Raw genomic sequence first — 25,922 nt, 5'->3', positions numbered from 1 at the left:
GCGTGGGGGATTGATCCGATGTTGTGCTCAGCTGTTGTACAAATGGTTCATGGGGTATTTGCCTTCCAACGGTGCCTTTGTCTTTCTTGATCTGTAGCGGTGTATTCGTCACTTTATGATTTATTGATTAAATCAAAAGCAAAGCATACAAAGAATCGAGTCGCCACCGCACTTTTAGTTATCCAAAGGAATGGCTAAAAAGCGAACAAAAGCCTAAGAAGTTTTACACATAGAAAACTAATGAAAAGATCAGAGAATCTGGGTAAGGGGTTAATTACGCAATGGGAAGGTGTTAGGCACCCAAAACATCCTAGGTACTCCTAGGGAGCCCTTTTCACACTTGTTGTACGAAATGTTTATTTGTTTATGAAATATTTATTGTGCAAACATGGATTGAAGAGATGAGAAAAGAATATACAAGTTAGTTGTTTTTGTGTTTGAACGGATGAACCCATTGCCTACGTACCTTTCCATGGAAGGTAAGGATCAAAACACCGTAGTTCGGCTAAAAGATTTCCAAAATATGAGTGGGTTCATTTTAAAACAAAAGCCCTAAGGTCTTTCGTTATCCACGGGAGAAAACCTAACCTTATACAAACAACAAGTCCACCATGTGAGAAAAGCTTCGACGTACTAGAGCGGTTAACCCTGTTTTCAGTACGAAAGTCTTACAATTCGATCACTAAGGACAACAGGTGAGATTAACATCAACCAACTAGGATAAATCAAACCTATGGCTAATGCATGAAAACTTGTCAAGAATGGACACAGCCACAAAACAATTGAATGAGTTGGATTAACCAATTAGAATTTATTCACAAAAGATGGTCAAAGTATGATTAGAATTTGATTCACAAAGAAGTATTAAAAAAATGAAGTTTGAAAAAATCAAAGGCCTAAAGCCTAGGTTTCTAATTTGGAAAGAGATGAAAATGTTTGCACAATAGTTTTTTCAGGTTTTGGTTAACATGCAAACGGAGGTTTAAAGAAACAAAAAGGATGGGAGGGTGAGGAAGTGTAAAACTTCTTAGATGTTCACCTCTTGAAATCATATGGAAGATGATTCAAGTGATTCCTTTGGAATAAGGCAACAAGGCAAATAACAAATAAGCAAAACAAATGGATACCGGATGCCAATTACTGGACTTACACCAATCTCACAAACAAACATGGATACCGGATACCAATCAATGGATTTACACCAATCTCCTAAAATAAAACAATGATACCAAATGCCAATCAATGGACTTACACTAATCTCACAAACAAAATAACAAGGATACCGGATGCCAATCAATGGACTTATACTAGTCTCACAAAACAAAATAACAAGGATACCAGATGCCAATCAATGGACTTATACTAGTCTCCCACCATATCATAGGAACAACTGCCAAGTAATGGACTTATGCTTGTCTCCTCCATGGACAAAGCAAAAAATGCTATAAAGCAAATTTTATGCAATGATATACAAATGATGATGATAAATGCACTAAGGCACACTCAAGCAGATATGTACAGATGAATCAAGTAAGCAATCAATCAAAGTCAATTAGCACACTCTATATACAAGCAATTAGGCTCAAACAAGGTTAGACTTCACAGTCAATTGGAATGGGGAATGTTGTGCTCTTAACCTTAACATTGAGAGTTAAGGTGAAGCAGATGAAAAGGAGATGAGGGGTGTGCCTCATAGCTCTTATCCCTGGCCTGGGAGAGCTTTGAATAATAGAATGTGTGGGAGTTCAGAAAGTTGGAACTCTTCTCCACAAGTGATATGACTCTATAAGATCGTGGGTTAATATCCACAATGCATCAACATGTTATGTGAGCAAAGGGATGACACACTGAATAGTAGGAGATGGACTACACATCTCTTTTATCTACCAATTGCCTCATAAGAGGACTTTTCCTGCTTGGCACAAAGAGTAAACAATCACAAGCATTGCCTCTTAAGGAGGACTTCAGACAGGTGCCTGACCACATAACAGGCCAGGTCTTCCAGACTACATGAAGAAGAGAGGTTATACCTAAGTGGTTAAGCAACCAAGCAAAAGCAAGTTCAAAATGAACTTAAGCAACTAATGTACCTGTGGAAACATCAAACAAATCAGTACCACTATACAGACAAACAACCAACCGTTAATATCAACAGTCAAACCCAATAAGCAAAGGCATAAGCCACAAGTCAAGCTCAAATGAATTAACAGCCCTACAAAACACACAATGTTAGTAGTCAAAGGAAAACATCAAATGCTCAAATGATGGAGCATCATGAACCATATAACTTGGATGTTCAACCTGAAATCAAAACTCAAACATGAGAGGCAAACCACTAGGTCAAAGCCTAGGGTCAAAGATGGAGAAAAAATTTAAAACAAAGGCTGAAAATTAACATGAATCAACTTCAAACACATCTTAAGACAATCCAAAAGGTCTCACATCAAGATCATATACCAAAAGTATTTCCCAAACCAAACATGGCAAGGTATGCAAGTTGTGAGCACATTGAGACATCAAAATGAACAAATGCACATAAATTCAAAAATGATTCAAATAATCTTGAGAAAATTCATGGATGAACAGAACATACAACATGATCAACATACCAAAAATTAGAGGTATTGGACAAGATTAGGCATGGTAATCAAATTGTATAAGGCAAGGCAATCAAAACAAGCTCAAATATAACACCAAATGACACATCAACTTAGCACAAGCCTAAAACAGAAATAAAACATGGTAAAAACCTCAAATCAAAGCCAAAACAATCTTCAACATGTCTAGAAAGAGTGTGCAAAATTTCACATTCATAGGATAAACAACAAGCATTTCACAAACAAATGAAAATCAAGACTATTCAAAAGCTCACACATGGTAGTCCAGAAATAAAATCAAATCAGAAACCAATCCAAAAATTCCAAGAAAAATCATGAACATTTACAACATCCAAATGAAGCATCATATAAAAAATCACATCAATTGGAATTCATTTGGCATGGCAAATCAATTAATCAAGTTGGACAAGCAAAGGTGTGACACAAATTGTCACACCTACATTCACATGATCATAAAACAGAAACCACAAATGGTAAAAAAGCAAACTCAACACCAAAATGTCCAGCCAAGAGTCTAGTTTCAACATGTCAAATTTCATAGGCATTGGATTAAATCTCAACATTTCACAAATGGAGAAGCAAGGCAAGGTATAAAAGGCATACATGTTCACAAACCCTAGGACCAATTAATTTCCAGCCATGCACAATTTATGAAAAAATAACCAAAAAATAATAGACAGAAAATCTGATATAACACAAAAATCCTCATATTTTTTGGAGCCATTTTCAATTTAATATGAATTTTAGAAGGTAAAGAAAAAATAAAAAAAAGTATGTGAAGTATGGATGAATACATGGAGGGAAACAAATAAATGTGAAGCACATTTGAATTTTGGCACAGCCAGGAATCGAATGGGGAAACAATTTGAAAAAAGGCGCGCTCAGGCTGAAACGCAGTCATTTCATTAATCCTATGTGGAACGGTCAAGCGCTTCTGGCCAATCATCTTGCCACGCAAATGCCAACTGGACCAATACATGTTAATATTCTCATAAACACATGCAAACACGCTGGAAAGGATTTTGGAAGATCAAAACGAATTCTGGAAATGAAACCCTATCATCTTCATCATGTTCATCGTGCTCAAGAACAAATTTCTCAAAAACACAAAACAAGCATATCATCGTGTTCATCTTCCAACATACATCAACAATCCATGCCTGGTTTAATCTAATTCAACGTGTACAAGAAGAATCGAGCAAAAGAAGAATCAACCATGAAACTTTAACCTAGCATATCTAACACAATAGCGCATGGATTTCAGTGATCTAAAGCTCAGATTACTCAAACAATGCACGATCTACAACAATCACATAACACTTTCATGAATTAAGGAAATCGATTTGGAACCTTGATGAAGATGCAGGACTGGAATTGGTGACTTTAGGCCTTGCAAAGCTCAAACAGATCCTCTTCAGTGCTTGTATGGATGAATGAATGAAGGTTTGAAGCTTAGATGTGCACGATTCTTCCAGAATTTTCAACTGCCATGGATGAGCTTCAAGCTTTGAGATGCTTCCAACTGCACGATTTCTACTGGATCTTGGCTCAACCTCGCTCAATACTGCTTCTAGATGATGAATGAATCAAGAAATATGCAATGTGTTTGAAGAAATTCAAAGAAAAAGTGAGAGAAAAATTTATGGTTTGGATCTAGATCTGAGAATTGTGATGTTGTTAGCAGAAAATCTGTTAGGGTTTGCTATATATACTTCTTCTTAATTACTTCCCTAATCATGTTTAAGCATATGGCAAATGGAATTAGTAAAATGGAGGTGTAAATGCAAATTGGCAAATTCACCTTATGCATGGTGTGCATGATGAACAGTGCTCGTGTTTATGATTCAATTTCACTTAAAACCTCATTTTAGAGCTATTGGCAATGATAGAAAGTTCCAACAATTGGCCAATTTTAAACTTTGAAAATTCCCTCCAAAAATCAAGTGAAATATCAAATAATTATGTGATGAGAATTGATGTAATGCAATACAAATTTTGGAAAGTAGATGTCAAGGGAAGAATGTACAAAAAAGAGCCTCTTGAATTGGACATTTGGTTGAGAAGTTATGCCCATTTGAATCTCCATGCACACTTGGCCATGTTTTGATCATATCTCCTTAACCACACATGAGAAATGGATGATCTTAGACTTTTTGGAAATGGGAGAGAAAGATTTACAACTTTCAGGTTCAACAAAATTTCATTTGAAGCTTTTTTGGTGATGTAATTTGAAGTTGAAGTTGGATGAAAACCTTTCCATTTTTGGCAAGTTTGAATTATAGGTCACTTTCTATTTTTGGAAAGTTTTGACCTGACTTTATTTTCTTCAATGTTGATGTTTGAAATGTCAAATGAGACTTGTTTGAACATGAATGAAGTATTTCTAATCATTTCCCACCTCCAAATCCAATAGTTGACTGGGCAGTTGACTTTTTAGGCCTTCAGATGACCTGACAATGTTCTGATGAAGTTCAAGCTTCTACCACTTGGGATTTTGATTCAAAATGATATCATAGCTCATATGAACTCTTGATAATGATTGTGGTGTCCAAATTCTCAAGAATGGCCACCACTTATGGCTCAATGACTGCCTTTGACTGTTTTGACTGTTGATTGCTTCATCTGCAAGACAAAGGTTAGATGACATATTTTTGTACTTTTGGTTAGTGAACAAATGAAAAGCAATGATATACAAATGCAAAACATGCTTGGTGATCAAGAATCACTCTCAAAAAGATAACCAACCCACAGGGAAGGAGGCAAGGTGCACAATGATCCTTGAGGCAAACGCAATGATATGATATGATGCCATGAGGGATCTTAGGGACAAAATTGGGGTCTTACATGATCCTAATGTCAAGTGGTCAATCAGGCTGATGGGTTTGCGAGCCAAGGATATAGCTTGGACTCACAACGGTATGGCTGGACGAGATTTCATTTACAGTTGTGAGAGTCTTCCCAATGTGCCTCTTATAGGAGTTCAAGGTTGCATTAATTACAACCTGGTGCTTCTGAGGAGACAAATGGGATTTTCTTTGGAGGGTCCTCCTCTCGGGCGAGAGATTCAAGAGTCTTTCTACTTCCCAATTGAGGGTAATCAGCCAAAGTTGAGGGAAGTGTCTGATGAGTGGCGTGACATTCAGAGGAAGGGCAAGGTTCCTTTTGGTAAGGTTAATAGCAGGTCTTTTCCTCTGTTTGATGATTGGCTTAGGAAGAGGCTTGAGCTCACGCATTTACCATTTCTTGGGGGTGATCCTTGGTATCCATTGATTGAGGGGCCATGTTCTTCTGATAGCATGGAAGAATTCCTTGAGATGAAGAAGGCCAGAGATCAGCTGCAAGCAGAGAAGATTGAGTTTGAGATGAGTGTTGCTAGGATTCAGATGGCTAATCAGGAAATCAAAGGGAAGATAGAAGACCAGGATAAGAGACATGCTCTAGAGGTGAAGCGCTTTGAGATAGACACCGCCTATTACCGCAAGATCATCCAAGCTTTGGAGTCGTCTACAAAGGAGCACGACATCACTAAGGAGAAGTTGGCTAGAGCTTTGAAGGTCATTGAGGATGAGAAGAGGAGGCAGATCCTTGTGAAGAATCAGAGAGATGCTAGAGCCAAAGTCCTTACCACGGAATGGGAAGCTGAGAAAGCGAAGATTAGGGCTGAGAGAGATCACTATCTTGCTGAGAGGGATCATTATTTCCGTCAGATGAAGATTCACCAGAAGGAGGTGGGAAGACTGCAGCAGGAGAACACTGAGCTCAGGTTCGCCGTAAAGTTTACCAAGATGGTTGATGATGCAGAGCCTTCTGTAGGACCTTCTTCAGTGTAGACTTTTGTTATTATGTATGGATTATCGTCAGGCCTGTTGACAGAATTCACTTGCTTGTATTTTCTTTCTAATTCTGGAGAATTGTAATTTGATTTGTGTCAGCCTGGTGTATGACTTTTGCACGTATTGTGCACTCTTGATATACAGTGATTGTCATCATTCAGTGATTGATCTTCGAGCTTTATTTGCTTTCCTGTATGCACTCACATGGCACACACATGGTCGGGTGACATCTTTGCTAAGTCATAATTCTCTGCTCTGTATGGTGAAACTAGATGATTGATATCAGAATATTGTTGTCGAATTATTATCTGTCTCGATGAAACCAGGGTCGAAAGACAGAGTGTTCCTCATATGGATAGACATTGCATTGCATTCATGCATGAATCATAATAACTTGTCTTCTATTTTGCAGGTGTCAGTTTCTAACGTGCTTGATTGTTTCAGGAATCATTGCTCGCGCACGTAGAATCATTCCCTTGCACGTAGCACGTCCACACAGATACCCTACCAGGCGCAACAAATCCAAGCTGATGGATCTACCCAACACAGATATTCTCGAGTTGAAGGAGAAAATGGGTGAGTTGATAAATGGTATGCAAGGGCTTGCTCTGGGACAGAAAGCACTTGTTGATAAGGTGGAAAAGCTCGAGCGGGCTTCGGCTGCCAACAATGGTAATAATCAGGAGGGTGTTTCCAACAATGGTCTGGGTGGTTCTAGGGATGGTGGAGATCTCAGAAAGAAGACTATTGATGGGGTGGGGATCAATAATGGTGGTGGTTTTGGTGCTGCTACAGGCGGTGGACCAGGTCCGGTGAACAACAACCTGAAGGATAGTCTGTTTCCTCCTTTCTTTGGGGCTGAGGAGGATAGAGAGGAAGACCATTTCTCCGTGCTAAATGAACAATTTGGCCAGTATGGTGCCCAACCACCCAACAAAGAGATTCAGGTGCTGGCTGAGAAAATCAGGGCTCTAGAAAGCTATGCTACTCCGGGGATTGTTAATATGTCAAACATGGGGCTAGTTGAGGGGATTGTGATCCCGCAAAAGTTCAAAGCGCCTGCTTTTGACAATTATAATGGGAGTTCTTGCCCGGAAACTCATCTCCAGGCTTTTGTCCGAAAGATTTCTGCTTATACATGTAGCGGTGTATTCGTCACTTTATGATTTATTGATTAAACCAAAAGCAAAGCATACAAAGAATCGAGTCGCCACCGCACTTTTATTTATCCAAAGGAATGGCTAAAAAGTGAACAAAAGCCTAAGAAGTTTTACACATAGAAAACTAATGAAAAGATCAGAGATCTGGGTAAGGGGTTAATTACGCAATGGGAAGGTGTTAGGCACCCAAAACGTCCTAGGTACTCCTAGGGAGCCCTTTTCACAACTGTTGTACGAAATGTTATTTGTTTATGAAATATTTATTGTGCAAACATGGATTGAAGGGATGGGAAAAGAATGTACAAGTTATTATTTTTGTGTTTGAACGGATGAACCCGTTGCCTACGTACCTTTCAATGAAAGGTAAGGATCAAAATGTCGTAGTTCGGCTAAAAGATTTCCAAAATATAAGTGGATTCATTTTAAACAAAAGCCCTAAGGTCTTTCGTTATCCATGGGAGAAAACTCAACCTTATACAAACAACAAGTCCACCATGTGAGAAAAGCTTCAACTTGCTAGTGAGGGGTTAACCCTATAATAAGCAAGGAAGTCTTACAATTCAATCACTAAGGACAAAAGGTGAGATTAACATCAACCAACTAGGATAAATCAAACCTATGGCTAATGTATGAAAACTTATCAAGAATGGACAACGCCACAAAAACAATTGAGTGAGTGAAATTAACCAATTAGGATTATTCACAAAAAAGGTGGTCAAAGCATGATTAGGATTCAATTCAAAAGAAGTATTCATGAAAATGAAGTTTGAAAATCAAAGGCTTAAGGCCTAGGTTTCTAATTTGAAAACAAATGAAAATGTTTGCACAATATTTTTTAAGTTTTGGGTTAACATGCAAATGGAGGTTTAAAGAAACAAAAGGTGGGAGGGTGAGGAAGTAAAACTTCTTAGATGTTCACCTATTGAGATCATATGTAGATGATCCAAGTGATTCCTTTGGAAAAGGCAACAATGCAAATAACAAATGAACAAAGCAAATGGATATCGGATGCCAATCAATGGACTTATTCCAATCTCACAAAACAAAAATGGATACCGGATGCCAATCAATGGACTTATACCAATCTCCTAAAACAAAATGGATATCAGATGCCAATCAATGGACTTACACCAATCTCCTAAAACAAAGAGAAACAATGATATCAGATGCCAATCAATGGACTTATACTAGTCTCAGGAATGATCATAGGAAACAACTGCCAATAAATGGACTTACAATTGACTCCTCACAAAACAAAACAAAGAATGCAATAAGCAAGAGGAAACAAGTTGCCAATAAATGGTCTTACACTCGACTCCAAGGAAAGGAATGCCAATGAATGGTCTTAGTTCCAAATCCCACCATGTCATAGGAAAACAAATGCCAATAAATGGGCTTACAATTGATTCCTCAATGGACAAACAAAGATGTCACAAAGATATGAACAATGATGATGAAATGATGTACCAACAATGAAGATAAATGCACAAAGGCACACTCAAGCAGATATGCACAGATGAATCAAGTAAGCAAACAAACAAGTCAATTAGCACACACTATATACAATCAATTAGGCTCAAGCAAGGTTAGGCTTTACAGCCAACTAGAATGGGGTAATTTGAGCTCTTAACCCTAACATTGAGAGTTAGGGTGAAGCAGATGAAATGGAGATGAGGGGTGTGCCTCATAGCTCTTATCCCTGGCCTGGGAGAGCTTTAAACAATAGAAAGTGTGGGAGTTCAGAAAGTTGGAACTCTTCTCCACAAATGATTGACTCTATAAGATCTTGGGTTATTATTCACAATGCATCAACACATTGTGTGAGCAAAGTGAATGGCGCACTGAGTAGCAGGAGATGGATTACACATCTCTTTTATCTTCCAATTGCCTCATAAGAGGACTTTTCCAGCTTGGCACAAAAGATAAACAATCACAAGCATAGCCTCTTAAGGAGGACTTCAGACAGGTGCCTACCAATAACAGTAGGTCTTCCAGACTACATGAAGATTAGAGATTATACCTAAGTGGTTAAGCAACCAAGCAAAGCAAAGTTCACAGTGAACTTAAAGCAACTTATGTACCTGTGGAAATAACTAAACAAATCAGTACAATACTCAGACAATCAATCAACAGTCGATAAGCAACAAACAATCCCAATGTACAAAATGGGTAAGCCAAAAGTCAAACTCAAATGAGTTAACATCAACCTACAAAACACACAAATGTTAGTAATCAAAGGCAAACATCAATGCTCAAATGGTGAAGCATCAACAACTATGGAACTTGGATGTTCAACCTGAAATCAAAGCTCAAAGATAAGCAACAAACCACTAGGTCAAAGCCTAGGGTCAAAGGTGGAGAAAAAATTTAAAACAGGAGCTGAAATTTAACATGAATCAACTTCAATCACATCTTGACACATTCCAAAAGGTCTCACATCAATATCATTCACCAAAAGCATTTCATGATCAATTGAAGTTCAAGGCAATTTTAAAGCTCAAATGTGATCAACATGAATGAAAAATCTCAATTAAAACAGAAATGATTCAAATAATTCCAACAAAATTCATGATCAATCAAGACATCCATAACATGCATCACACAAAAAATCAGGAGCATTGGACATCATTTGGCATGGCAAACACATCATACAAGTTGAACATCAAAAGGTGTGACACAAATTGTCACACCAAATTAGCACAATCATAAAACAGAATTGGTAATTGATAAAAATGCCTAATCAACACAAAAATGTCAAGCAATGTGTTTAGTTTCATCATACAAAATTTCACATTCATTGGATCAAAGATGAGCATTTCACAACATGATAACCAAGGCAATGTCAAATAAGGACACATGTTCAATCATTCTAGCACAAAAAATTATCCAGCCAAGCACAACTTGTAAAATCATGATGATAAAAAACTAGAGAGAATAAGGATCACAATGCAAAAAACCTGGTAATTTTTGGATGAATTTTCAAATTGATATGAATTTTCTAAGATGAGAAAAATAAAAAAAAACACATGAAGCATGGTATGGAAATATGGAGGGAAAGTGATAAAAGTGAGAAGCATTTGAATTTCGCTGCAGCCAAGGATCGAACCACAGAAGAATTTGAATGAAAGAAGCGCCAAGGTGCAACGCACCGTTTCATTAAAGTGACATGGCTTGGTCAAGCGCTGAGTGTGCAAGTCAAACGAATGTGAGCCAACGGATATGCTGTGTGGACGCTCACGTAGACCAGTACATGTCCAGCCCTAAACTAACACATGCAAACCAGAAAAACTGTTTCCAAATGGATCAAAAGCGTGGCCGAAGGTTGAGCTTCATCTTCTTCATCATGCAGCTCATGAACAGTACACGCTGTAGCACCTCAAATTTGCACCTATCATTGTACATACATTCTCATATTAGGTCATAGCATAACATGGTCCACTGCATAGCATTGCATTGTCCCATTTGCCTCAAGTGCAAGCAAATCAAGAGAATTAGGTCAAACTGGTCAGGAGATCAGTCAGTCAAGCAAGCAAGTGCATTTCTCAAGGAGACAAGGCCCTAGGGTTAGTCCAACATGTTCACATGACTTAGGGGTCCATTTGAAGTGTTTTGGTCAAGGATTGGATGTTCAGAAGTCATCAGTCAATGCACAGTCAGTCAGAAACCCTAAAAGTCAACTGTTGGTCAACTGTCCATTTAATCAGTGATTTGATGATGGAATTTGGTTTGAGAGAGCTTATTCATGTCCATATAGGCCTCATATATCATGTCAAATACCATCATGGAAGAATTTGAAGCCAGATCAGAAATTTCCAAAAATGGAAACTGGACCTGTAACTGAAACTTACCAAAAATGGAAAGTCTTGATCCTCAAACTTACATCATGATACAAGCTTCAAATGAATTTTTTCCCAACATGAAAGTTGAAGATCTTGTTCTCCCATTTCCAAAAAGTCCAATAACACTCAATTCCCATGTATGGTTGGCAAGTTATGATCGAATCATTTTCAGAAATTCTTGAACTTCAAAAGGCCATATCTCTCAAACCATTTGGCCAATTTGGGTGGGGTTTTTTCCTACAAGTCACATTTGATCCCCTCTTTCCAAAAATGTAATTTTCATGTACCAAAACTTCACCAATCAAAATGCCATTTTTGAGCTTGCCTTAATTAATTTCAAGTGAAGTGAAATTTTGACTTTTCAAAATAAACCTTTTCCATCATTTTGGCCAATTGGAACTTGCTTGGAGTGTTATTTGCAGCATGTTCAAAGTCAAATTCGTGCAAGTACATACAGCCATGCCCTAGTTGCTTGAAAATTGGAAAAAGTACACTTCTCACCAACTATACTCCACATTTTCATGGCCTTTGATTCAGAACCACAAGCAACATCAAACAGCAGATCAAAACATGATTTTCTGTCATTGTGAACCTTAGTTGCAGCCATCTAACTGAAAAAAAAACTCATTCTCTCAAAACCTCATTTTGTGCATTTTTCAAAATCTGTCAAAAACTCCAAAGAGACTAAGCCTTGCCTTGCCTAAAACAACATTCATGCAACATTGTGGACCTATTGCAACCATATTTTTTCAACTGGAAGCTCCTCTCCCACTGCTGTTTTAAAGAGGCATCAGCCATGGCAGCATTCGTGTTCCTCCATTTCAAGCATCAGTGAGCAAAGTACTTCAAGCATCCATCATTTCAGAGCTTAAGGTGCAACTGTTTCAAGCATTAAAGACCAAACAACATCAGAATCACAACTGTCCATTAACTTTGGTAAAATCTCGACCTCTTTGTTTCTTGAAATAGATACATGTTTTAGATAGGTCTCTTGATGCTGAGTTCATTGATGGTTTTGGTTTTAAAAATGATTAAGTTTACTGAAAGTTATGTTGGATTGAAGTTCGATGTGTGAACTTGTTTTGGCTTGGTTCATCCTTGTTAGTTCGTATTAGGGTAAATTGATCTTGGATTATTGACGAGCATTAAGAGATGAACACGGTGGTATGTGGATTATTGATTTTAGTTACAACTTTTTCTTACTGGAAATCTGGAAATTTTTATGGTACAGCGAAACCCTAGGAAGCCATTGCCAGAATCGCGTTTTGCTTGCTGCACATTACCTGCGGATTTATCCGCAACCTTCATAGCCTATCTGCGCTTTTTCCTACGGATTCTGGGTTAGGGTTTCACGCGCATGGCTTTACTGTTCCAGCCCTCATGAGCCAATCACAATATTTCCTTTCCCTGGCCAAAACGCGGCCGTTTGATTAAGTGGCAAGGGTAATTACAAGTTTGCCATCAGCGTGGCACATGACCCATTAAATGACATTGTTTTTTTATTTTAATTTCATTTTAATCATCAAACTTTGAAAAATCATAATTTGTTCATTTTAATTCCAAATTTCATGGGATTTTTTGCATCATGTTCATCACAATCTCTAGTTTTTTATCATAATTTTTCCAGAATTTTGTGATCAATGGATTTTAATTTGTATGAGGGTTTGTGACATGTGTTCATATTTTGTACACTTTGCCAAAACATTTGTGAAATGGTGATACTTTATCCAATGGCTCCCAAATTTTTTGTGATTAAACTAGACACACTCATGGTGATTTTGGTGTAGAGTTTGTGAATTTATCATTGCTGGTTTGTGAGTTATGAATTTTTGAATTAGGGTGTGACAATTTGTGTCACACCATTGATGTGCAACTTCATGATTTTTGTATCCATGCTTCTTGACCTCCAATTGATCTGATTTTTTGCATGAACCTACTCTTGTATGTCTAGTTGACTTGTGAATTTTCTTGGAATTATTTGTGGCATTTCCTAATTGTTTGAGATTTTCTCCCCTGTTTAGTCATATGTTGACTTTTTGTGACACATGTTCCCATTTCATTTGTGAAATTCTCATACTTTATTATATGGACATGAAATTTTACATGAGATAACTAGACATCCCAAGCTTTGCCATGGTTTTAGTCCCATTCATTTATCATACACCATTTCTGATTTATGATTTTTCTAAGTTGATGCATGTTTGGTTGACTTCTTTGGGCATGTTCAAAATTGCTTTGACTTTCTGATTTTCATTGACTGCCTTCCACTTGTCCAAATGAGATGAAATTTGACATGCTTACCATGCTGTGGGTTCTGAATGGTCATGATTTATTTGGTGATTTTTGGAAATGTTTGAGATTGCTTTTGAGTTAAGTCTTGCTGTTGACTTCTATGAGCTTCTGTTTGCTATACTTTGACCTCAATTGTTCATGAAATGATGATGGTGATTGATATGAATATGAACCCAATTGGTTGTGTTTCTTGATTGTTTGAACATGATTTTGGATGCTTACCACTTGCTGTTTTGACCTTTTCATTCATTTTTGACCCTAGGCTTGCCCTAGTGGTCCTGTTACTCACCTTTGTGCTCATGTTTTCAGGTTGACCAACAAATGACCAATGAGACCAATTCTTTCTGATTGAGCTTGCTTGAATATCATTGTCTAACTTGTTTGTTTTGTAGGTGGCTTGGCTCACATGCCTTGAGCCTTGTGCCTTGCACATTCACTTGCTTGTGTTGACTGGTTGATATCTGTTTCATTTTGATTCAACTTTGACTTGTATACTAACTGTGCTTGACTGGTTTCAGGTACTTTAGTTGCTCAGTTCCTTGTGAACTTTTGCTTTGCTTTGCTTTTCTTTTCTTGTATAAGAAACTTGCATTGAGGTATATTTCTCATCTTCATGTAGTCTGGAAGACCTGGCCTGTTACTTGGCCAGGCAACTGTCTGAAGTCCTCCTTAAGAGGCAATGTTTGTGGATGTTTAATTTTGTCCTTGTACAGAGTCAAAGACCTCCTAAGTGAAGAGGCAATTGGCAGAACCCAAGGGATATGCAACCTATCCCCTGCTATTCTGTGTGTCATCTGCTTTGCTCACACCACTGTGTTGATGCATTACAGATAAAAACCCAAGATCTTGTACAATTGTACAGTTGAGTCAGTTTTAAATGTGTAGAAGGGTTCCCACTTTCTGAACCCACACATTCTTGTCTTGAGCTCTCCCAGGCCAGGGATAAGAGCTGTGAAGTCTTACCTTCACTCACCTTTCATCTGCTTCACCTTAGCCCCTCAATGGCAAGGTTAAGAGCTAACACTACCCAGTTCCAGAGGTTTGTTTGTTGAGGTTGATATGACCCCTCGACTAAAACCTAACTTGCTTCCTGTGCAAGTCAAGTGTGTGTGTGGCTTGCTTCCTGTGCAAGTCATGTTTAGGATAGGCTTGGTTCCTGTGCAAGTTAGCTAGAAACCTTAACTTAGGGATGAATTTGCATGATAACATCTAGGCTCGAGTCGTAGTCTCCCTAGTTGTGTCTCCCTCTGTTATCTGGTTAGGCTAGTCCTGTATCCCTCCGTAGGGGAACTACATCGCCCTGATCTTCATACCAGATGAAGTATGTAGGCAGGAGATTGAGCTGATCTCTCCGGGCGCCCTTTTCCTTTTGGTGTGTGTTGTTTGACAGTTGCTAGGCTCGAGTGCCTGACTCCTTAGCAATTTGTTGTCTGTTTGTTTGAGTGTGTGTTTGACGGTTATAGGCTCGAGTCCCTGACTCCCTATTAACTTGTTGTGTTGTTGTGTGCTTGGAAGCTGATGTAAGTCCATCGAGTGGCAGTCAGGTTCCAGTGTGCGTGTGTTTTGGTTCGGATGCTGACATAAGTCCAGTGATTGGCAGTCGGGCTCCACGTTTGCCTGTGTCTTGTTTGTTTGTGTGCATGTCAGCCGAGCTACGAATGCTCTGATTCTTCTCTCGTCCGAGAAGATACGTATGCATAAGGTGCGATACCTTAGCGAGCATGTGTCGTTTCCCAGTCCGAACTACTTCGACTCTGATGTCTATGCCTGATAGACTAAGTAGGCCCAGGATGCGATATTCTGCCGAGTCAGTTTCAGTCTGTTTTCTTGTGTCTCTTTCAGCCAGTGTGTGTGTGTTTGAGCAGTGTTTTAGCAACCATTTTCCTTTCTATTGTGCGTGGATCCCGTCGAGTACGACGGATGCGTAGGGGTGCTAATACCTTCCCTTCGCATAACCGACTCCCGAACCCATCCTCTTTGGTCGCGAGACCATGTTCTTTTCCCAGGTTTACTCTGAGCGTTTCCTTTCCCTCTTTTGGGATAAATAACGCACGGTGGCGGCTCTGTTGTTCTTGTTTTCCCGCCGGTTTTTCGCGTGATGCGACAGCTGGCGACTCTGCTGGGGACTAGAGAAGTTGACCTATGCTGGTCCATCTTCCCTAAGCGAGTCTCTCCTAGCGCTCTCTAGGTTAGGGTTTTGGTTGCTGTTTGCTGTTATTTATTGCGATCATTATTTACTGTTTGCATTCATTGTCTATTGTTTGCATTTATGTTTGCATTAATGTTTGCATTCATATTCATTATTCATCTGGCTGGTTGTCTGTTTCTCTCTGTTGGGGTGGGAGTTACATGAGGTAAAAGGCCCAATACCCAGGCTATGAGTGAAATCTAGGATACTTAGGAATAGAGTGATTCATGGGAAGCGGGTGGTATTGCGCCACTTAGCGGAACATTGATATCACGAGCAGTTCAGACCCTGGTGGGACATTATCGTTACATACTTCGGGTGTGTATATGATGATGTTCTGCGAAAGGTTATTTATGCTGCGTTTCTCTCGACCTTACCCTGGCCTAGATGACACCCGTGAGTGGGGAGGGAATGATCATTATTACAGGTACAGTTGGTGACTTGTTGGTGACTTGTTGGTGACTTGTGATCCTGTTGGTGACTATTGGTCCAGAAGTTTGGGGTCTCAGATGACTTTGGGTTTCAGATGAATTTGTGGTTCCGAGTTCAAGCCGAAGCTTTGATCCTGTGTTCTGAGAGACGCAGCCAACCAGTCGTGTCTGCATCATTTGCATCATAGCATATTTATTTTTCAAAAGAAACGCAATAAAAAAAGCTACAAAAAAAAGAAAAGGGGAAAAAGAAAAAAAACTAATCCCTGCATGCATATCATTTCTCAGGTACATTCCAGAGCTTGTTCACTGATAGAGATGGCAACAGTCCCAGAGTTGAAGCGGAAGACTTGTTCCTACAGCTTTCACCGTGAACCTTTGACGTCTCTGATTGAGTTGAGCAACCTTATGACCAGTGGTAACCAGAAGGGGTTTGTTGACCAGTATGGAGATATTCTGACCCTATTGAAGATGGTAGTCGATCCGGTGCCGTTGCAGACTCTTCTACAGTTCTACGACCCAGAGCTTCATTGTTTCACCTTTCAAGATTATCAGTTGGCGCCTACTCTTGAGGAGTACTCCATTCTGCTGAGTGTCCCGGTCCGGTATCAGGTTCCTTTCTTGGATGTGCCCAAGGAGGTTGATTTCAGAGTTGTTGCCAGAGCTCTCCTTTTGGGTATCAAGGAAGTCAGTGATAGTTGGAAGTCCAGTGGGGATGTTGTAGGATTGCCTTTGAAGTTTCTGTTGAGGGTAGCTAGAGAAGAAGCAGAGAAGGGAAGTTGGGAAGCCTTTTATGCTCAGTTGGCCGTCATGATCTATGGGATCGTCTTGTTCCCGAGTATGCCAAATTTTGTTGACTATGCTGCAGTCAGTATTTTCATTGGAGGAAATCCAGTTCCTACTCTGTTGGCTGACACTTACTATGCTATTCATAGTAGGCATGGTAAGGGTGGAGCTATCAGGTGTTGTCTCCCGCTTTTGCTCAGATGGTTCTTGTCTCTTCTGCCAGTCAGTGGACCTTTTGTGGATGCTCAGAGCACGCATAAGTGGACTCAGAGGGTTATGTCTCTTACCTCCTATGATATCAGGTGGCAATCTTACCGGATGGATGTGCGTAACGTCATTATGAGCTGCGGAGGATTCCGTAATGTGCCACTCATAGGGACTAGGGGTTGCATCAATTACAACCCGGTTCTTTCTCTTCGCCAGTTGGGGTTTGTGATGAAGGGAAGACCACTTGAGGCTGAGGTAGCTGAAAGTGTGTATTTTGAGAAGCAGAGTGACCCGGCCAGATTGGAGCAGATAGGGAGAGCTTGGAAGTCTATTGGTGTGAAGGATGGATCTGTCTTAGGGAAGAAGTTTGCCGTTGCTATGCCCGATTACACTGATTGGGTCAAGGAGAGAGTAGAAACTTTGTTGTTACCCTACGATAGGATGGAGCCGTTGCAGGAGCAACCACCTTTGATCCTTGCTGAGAGTGTGCCTGCGGAGCACTACAAGCAAGCCCTGATGGAGAATCGCCGTTTGAGAGAGAAGGAGCAAGATACCCAGATGGAGCTGTACAAGGCCAAAGCTGATAGGTTGAATTTGGCTCACCAACTCAGAGGAGTGCGAGAAGAAGATGCTAGCCGACTGAGAAACAAGAAGAGATCCTACAAGGAGATGGAGAGCATGTTAGATGCAGAACACCGGGAGTGCTTGAGGCTGCAGAGGGTTGAGGCCAGCTATCAGAAGAAGATCAGAGACTTGGAGAAGCAACTCAGAGATAAAGACATCCAGTTGAAGAAGGAAGTAGACTTGAGACAGGCATCAGAGAGCCACCTTGGAGGAGAAGTGGTAGAGCTTAGACGACAATTGAAGGAGAAGATCACTCTTTTGCCAGAATGTTCAGAATGTGACCTGTTGATAGACCAGTGTCAGTACTTGAAGACTCTCATTCCGGGAGGCCGTTTGTCTTAGCTTGTATCTTTGATATGTATGTTGAGAATCACCTCCAGGCTTGTTGGATGGGATTCATTGTTGTACTCCGATTGTTTGGATTTTCTTTGTCGACTTTGTTGTATGATCCTATTACTCATATATATGGGGTTGTTGGTTTCACCTTGTACTCATCACTCTTATGTATGTTGTTTCTGTGCTTCTATGTTGTTCTTGCTGCAGGTTGCCATTTTTGAGGATGACTCAGGCTCTTTGAATGCCTGAGAAATGAACATATCATGTGCATCATACGCATCATTTAGCACCATACTCATATCATTTTGCATAACAGGTGTTCTTGGTCGTGACTTCTCACTCTTGGTTCCTGTTCAGGCAGGATAGCTGATCAACGTCCGCACCGCTACTCAACAAGACTGAATCAACAGAGAGGTATGGATCAAGTTCAAGCAGAGTTGGCTGAGATGAAGGCTAACATGGCCCAGTTTATGAATATGATGCAAGGGGTTGCGCAAGGTCAAGAAGAACTTCGAGCCATGGTTCAGAGACAAGAGGCTGCAATTCCACCGGTCAACCATGCTTCGCCAGAGGGAGGCCCGGTCAATGATAATAATGTTGCTGCTGCTGTACCCATCAACAACTATGCTACAGGTGATGAGTTGGGGGGTATTCGAATCAACGGTCAACCTATTGTTCCAGATGCCGCTAATGCCAGAGCGATTCGTGCCCCGGCCCGTAATCCTGCTCCGATTGTTGACAGACAAGAGGATATGTTCTCTCTGCTCAGTGAAGACGAAGACGTTCTGGGAAGGGTTAATGAGAGGGATCGTAAAGTTGATGCCCTTGCTGAGAAAATTAGAGCTATGGAATGTCAGAATTCTCTCGGTTTTAATGTTACCAATATGGGGTTGGTGGAAGGTTTGAGAATCCCTTACAAGTTCAAAGCACCGTCCTTCGATAAATACAACGGTACTTCTTGCCCTCGCACCCATGTGCAGGCTTATTATCGAAAAATCTCTGCGTATACCGATGATGAAAAGATGTGGATGTATTTTTTCCAAGATAGTCTATCTGGGGCTTCTTTGGACTGGTACATGGAATTGAAGAGAGATTCTATCCGCTGTTGGAGGGATCTGGGTGAGGCCTTTTTGAGGCAATACAAACACAACATGGACATGGCACCGAGCCGGACTCAGCTGCAGAGTCTTTGTCAGAAATCCAATGAAAGCTTCAAGGAGTACGCCTAGAGGTGGCGTGAACTGGCTGCTAGAGTTCAACCCCCTATGCTGGAGAGGGAGTTGACAGATATGTTTATCGGTACTCTTCAGGGTGTGTTTATGGACCGGATGGGGAGCTGCCCATTCGGTAGTTTTTCTGATGTTGTCATTTGTGGAGAGAGGACTGAGAGCTTGATTAAAACTGGGAAGATCCAAGATGCTGGTTCCTCTTCTTCTAAGAAGCCGTTTGCTGGGGCACCTCGTCGAAGAGAGGGTGAAACTAATGCTGTTCAACACCGCAGAGATCAGAACAGAATTGAATACCGTCAAGCCGCTGCAGTAACCATTCCGGCACCTCAACCTCGTCAACAACAACAACAAAGAGTTCAACAACCGCAACAACAACAACAACAGCAACGTCCGTATCAGCCCAGACAAAGGATGCCTGATCGACGTTTTGATTCGCTACCCATGTCGTACGCCGAACTGTTGCCCGAACTACTCAGGTTGGGGATGGTTGAGTTGCGTACAATGGCTCCGCCTACAGTATTGCCTCCTGGGTACGACGCCAACGTCCGTTGTGACTTTCACTCTGGGGCACCAGGGCATCATACTGAGAAGTGCCGGGCTCTCCAGCACAAGGTCCAAAATTTGATCGATGCCAAGGCGATCAACTTCGCTCCAGTGCCTAACGTCGTAAACAACCCTATGCCTCAGCATGGTGGGCATAGAGTGAATAATATTGAGGGGAAAGAAGCTGAAGATCTGGTTGTCAATGTTGATGATGTTCAGACTTCTCTGCTAGTTGTGAAGGGCCGTCTGCTGAATGGGGGTGTCTACTCGGGCTGTGATGAGGATTGTTTGGGCTGTGCAGAATCTGAGAATGGTTGCGACCAGTTAAGGGCCGGTATCTAGGGTATGATGGATGAGGGTTGTTTGCAATTCAGTAGGGCTGTGAAAGATCGTGGGACAGTGTCAACTATCACCATTTACTTTAAACCGTCTGAAGGACGTGGACAAAGGGTCGTTAGTTGTAGCGGTGTATTCGTCGCTATATGATCTATCGATTAAATCATAAGCAAAGCATACAATGAAGTTTCGAGTCGCCACCGCACTTTTATTTATCCAAAGGACTGGCTAAAAAGCGAACAAAAGCCTAAGAAGTTTTACACGTAGAAAACTAATAAAAGATCAGAGATTCCGGGTAAGGGGTAAGTTACGCAATGGGAAGGTGTTAGGCACCCACTACGTCCTAGGTACTCCTAGGGAGCCCTTTTCACACTTGTTATGCTAAATTGTTATTTGTTATGACATATGCATTGTGCAAACATGATTGGGATGGTGAGAAAAGAATGTACAATTTTTATTGGGTTTGAGCGGATGAACCCGCTGCCTACGTACCTTCCATCAAAGGTAAGGATCAAAACGCCGTAGTTCGGCTAAAAGATTTCCAAAAGTTGGTGGATTCAATTTTAAACACAAGCACTGAGGCTTTTCATTATCAACGGGAGAAAACTCGACCAAGACCAACATCCACCATGTGAGGATAGCTTCGACGCACTAGAGGGGTTAACCCTGTTTTCAGTACGGAAGTCTTACTGTCGACTCACTAAGGATAGGCAAGATTTACATCAACCACAATGATAATTGAAACCTATGGCTAATGCATGAAAAGATTAACAATGGACAAAGCCAAAACAAGTGAATGAGTGAAGTTAATTGATTGTGATTATGAAAATGAAGTCAAAGTATGATTAAGATTGATTCGAAAGAAGTATTATGAAAATGGAGTTTGAAAAAAGTCAAGGACTTGGGGTCCAGGTTTTTAGTTTGAAAAGCATGGAGATATTTGCACAATATCTATGTCAAGTTTGAAATCAAAGTGTGAAAAGGTTTAGGACATAATGAATGATGAATGGATGAAAATGGAAAGTAAAACTTCTTAGAAGGTTCACTTCTTGAAATCATATAGAGGATGATTCAAGTGTGTCCTTTGGAATAGCAATGGATAATAGCGAATAAACAAGCAAGTCAACAAAGGCGGATATCGGATGCCAATCACTGGGCTTATACCAATCTCCTAAAATAAAACTGGATATCAGATGCCACTCAATGGTCTTACACTAATCTCCTCAAACAAAGAAATAAAAGGCGGATACCGGATACCAATAGATGGATTTACACCAATCTCCTAAAACAGAAATGGATATCAGAGGCCACTCAATGGTCTTACACTAATCTCCTCAAAAAGAAAACAAGAAGGAAATATGGGAATCAACTGCCAACTTGTGGGACTTAGGTTAACTCCACACATGATCATAGGAAAGCAAATGCCAACTTGTGGGTCGTACAATTGCATCCTCTCATAAACAAAGAAAACAAAACAATGGTGTTAGATGCCAATCAGTCTGGGCTTACTCTAACATACACAGTATGATCCTAGGAAAACAAATGCCAACTCGTTGGACTTACAATTGTATCCTCACATACAAACAAAGAAAGCAAAACAGGGGTGTCAGATACCAACTTGTGGGACTTACTCTAACACACAGTATGATCCTAGGAAAACAAATGCCAACTCGTGGGACTTACAGTTGTATCCTCACATACAAACAAATCAAGCAAAGATAAGATGAGTGGCCAATGTGATGGTCTTATACTCACTTCCATATCATAGGAACAAATGCCAACTTGTGGGACTTACAATTGTCCTCAATGGGTAAACAAAAGTGACAGTGTCACACAGACAAAGAGATGATCATGCATTAATGGCAATTGATGATAATAAATGCATAACATACAGGCAAGCAAGTGCATATGAAGCAATCAATCAATCAATGAGAATCAGACAGCACACTCTATAGCCAAACAAGGGGGCTCACACAAGAGGGTTTGACTATGAAAGTCCACTGTAATGGGTAAATGTCGCTCTTAACCTTGCCATTGAGAGACTAAGGTGAAGCAGATGAAAAGGAGATGAGGGGTGTGCCTCATTTGCTTCTATCCCTGATCAGGGAGAGCATATAAGAAAGTGTGGGAGCTCAGAAAGATGGAGCTCTTTCCACATTATTGACTCGATTGATCTTGGGTTTTTATCTCGATGCTTCAACCATGTAATGGGAGCAAGGAGAGGACTCACTGAATAGTAGGGGATAGGTTGCTTATCCCTTTGATCTACCAATTGCCTTACTTGAAGGACTTTTCCTGCTTGGGACAATTTTAAACACACACAAGCATTGCCTCTTAAGGAGGGCTTCAGACAGTTTGCCCGGTCAAATAACAGACCGGGTCTCCAGACTACATGAAGAAGAAGTAATTATACCTCAAAGCAAATGCTAAATAGCAAAGCAAGCAAGTTCAAAGAACTTAAGCAACTAAAGTACCTGAAAAAGTCAAACCAATTAGTAAACAGTTCAACAGTTTAAAACAAAAGGAATGGATAAACAACAGTCAACCACAGAGGGACCAATGTGCAAAGCACAAGACTCAATTATATGAGTCACACCTACAAAACAAGGGTTAGCACATGATATATATAATCCAACTCAATCAAATTTGAATGATCTTTGAGGCATTGGTGCTTAACCTGAAACATTAACTCAATTGTAAGCTCAAAAGACCACTAGGACTAGCCTAGGGTCAAAGATGAAAGAAAAAGTCAAAACAGCAAGGAAAAGTCAACCAAAGTCAAGGTCAAACATTTAAGAAGCTACCTCAATTGGATTCACAATCAAATCATGCATCAATGTCATTTCATACACAAAAGAATGCAAAGCATGGCAAAGAAGCATACAAAAGGTCAACAGCAAGACCTCATTCAAAAGTCAACCCAAACAATCTCAAAAATTATCAAATAAATCACATTAAATCCTAACATCTAGCATGGCAAGCATGTCAAATTTCATTGCATTTGGATGAGAGGAAGGCAGTCAATTAAAATCAAGAAGTCAAACCAAATTCAAGCATGCACAATGAAGGTCAACAAACATGGGTCAATTTCAAAAAATCATATCAAATTGAAAACAGATGAGAAATGAATGAGATTAACACCAATGCAAAGCTCAAGATGTCTAGTTATCACATATGAAATTTCATGAACATACAATAAGATATGAGAATTTCACAAAGGATATGGCAATGTGTAGCACAAAAAGTCAACATTTGACTAGGCAGGGAAGAAAATTCGCAATCAAATGGAAAACAGCAAGATTAAATCCAAGAAAATTCATACACAAACTAGACATGTGATAGATGGTTCATGCAAAATTTGGGGTCATTTGGATGTAAGGAAGCATGTGAACAAAAATTGGGAAAATGCATATCATTCATGTAGCACCAAATGCAACACCTCACTTCAAAAATTTGTAACTCACAAACCACATATGAGAAATGCATAAACTCTATATGGAAACAAAGGTAAATGAGTCTAGTTTCACCACAAAAAATTTCAAGCTCATTGGATACAACATGAGTATTTCACAAAAGGAATGGCACAAGGTGTCAATTATGCATACATGTCAAGAAACCAATTACCAATCAAAATCCAGCCAATGAAAAATTAATTAAAAATCAGGATCAAATACTAGACATCCATGTGAAGATGATGGAAAAATTTTCATGATTTTTGGAGTTAATTTGAGAGAGAAATGAATTTTGCAAGTTGGATGAATAATTGGAGCAAGCATGATCAAATAACATGGAAAGGTTGGTCAAAGCAAAGTCAGCGTGGCAATTGTGTAAATACCCGCCTCACTAAACCAAACTCTGCGTTTTGGTACACACAACGAAATGTTGTGATTGGCTACCAGCCAATGAAACAGTACCCGAGCCAATCATTCAAATTTTCTGGGTTTAAGAAAAACCCTAGGGTTTTAGCACAGCCATGTTTCATGTTCTTCATGTTCGACCAATAATCATAAACAACAAAACGTAACCAGAGTCATCAATTAAGCATGGCCTATGAAACACCATTAACATGTACATCAACTAACAACAAACCAAACATAATCATGAGTTCATGTTCTGGGCAGAGTAGGGTTTCAAAATAACAGCATGATCATCATCATCTTCAACCATTCGAAATTTTCAAGATGCCCAGAAATCCAAATCAAACATACTAATAGCATCATCATACATCAAGTAACAAGAATATAGCATCACATTTCAATGAATCAATGCGAGCATGGCAAATCGAGCAAAAGTTCATTTGTACACAAAAAAGAAGTTCAAATTTCTCCATCATAAAACCACCATTTCAAGCAAGCTTTAGTTCATTAGAATCAGCATAAGAAGATCTTTCATAAACATATCATGGCAAGGCAAATGGTGGAGGTCGATTACTTACTTGATTTTGAAGCAATTTGTAAAACAGTGATGTATTGATGGATATGAGTGCAAACAGATGCAGGCAATGCTTGGTAATGAAGGATGATGAAGCTTTTCCAGCTCAAGAGTGCTTGGAACTCCTCCAATCTCCTTTCACCATTGTTATGCTCTTTGAAAACAGAACAAGGAAGGGGCTGTGCAGATGATGATTGGTGATTCACAATGCCTCACAAGGTCGTCCAGGTGATGGAAGAAGCAAGAACAACTCGGGCTCTTTGAAGATTTTGAGTAGAAAAGCCAAGTGAGCAAAAATGCAAGAGTGAGGGAATGAAGTTTTTGGTCGAGGCTGCTGTGTTTTCTAGGGTTGGAATGAGCAGAAAAGTTGCTTTTATATTTCTGTTTAACATCCCTTAATCATGTGGTAAACTTGTTTAAGCTACTTGAACCAATTTGCAATTTTGCTAAGTTGAACCAAATGGACATGGAGGGTGCAAGCTGTACACGAATTGGGCCTTGAAACCAGCTGCCAATGACATTTGTGTTTGCTGTTTTTGGTCTGCTGATGAAATGCTAACCTTGCTTTTACTTAATGAAGCTATTTTGCATATTTGCCAATTTTGCATTTTGGTCCAAAATGATGGTATGATGAAAGCATGAGCATGAATTTAAGCTTGGAGCAAGTTTCAAATATGATATGAAACAAATCCCAATTGGCCAAATGGAGAAAAAACCAATAATTCAAAAAGTCAAAGGTTGGTCAAACTTGATTTTTAAATGAAATAGGTCAAAAAAATGCCATTTTGATTGGCAAGGTTTTGGAGGATGAAATTTATATTTTTGGAAAGAGGAGGAAAAATGTGGTTTGTAGGAAAAAACCCCACCAAATTTGGCCTTATGGTTCATGAGATATGGCTCTTTGAAGTTCACAAATATTTGAAATTGAATTGATCATATCTTGACAACCATACATGGGATTTGAGAGTTCTTGGACTTTTTGAAAATGGGAGAACAAGATCTTCAACTTTCATGTTGGGCAAAAATTCATTTGAAGCTTGTATCATGATGTAAGTTTAAGATCAAGAAG

The sequence above is a fragment of the Lathyrus oleraceus genome, chromosome 4 (genome assembly GCF_024323335.1).
Source record: "Lathyrus oleraceus cultivar Zhongwan6 chromosome 4, CAAS_Psat_ZW6_1.0, whole genome shotgun sequence".
NCBI lineage: Eukaryota > Viridiplantae > Streptophyta > Magnoliopsida > Fabales > Fabaceae > Lathyrus > Lathyrus oleraceus.
This window is presented reverse-complemented; position numbering follows the sequence as displayed.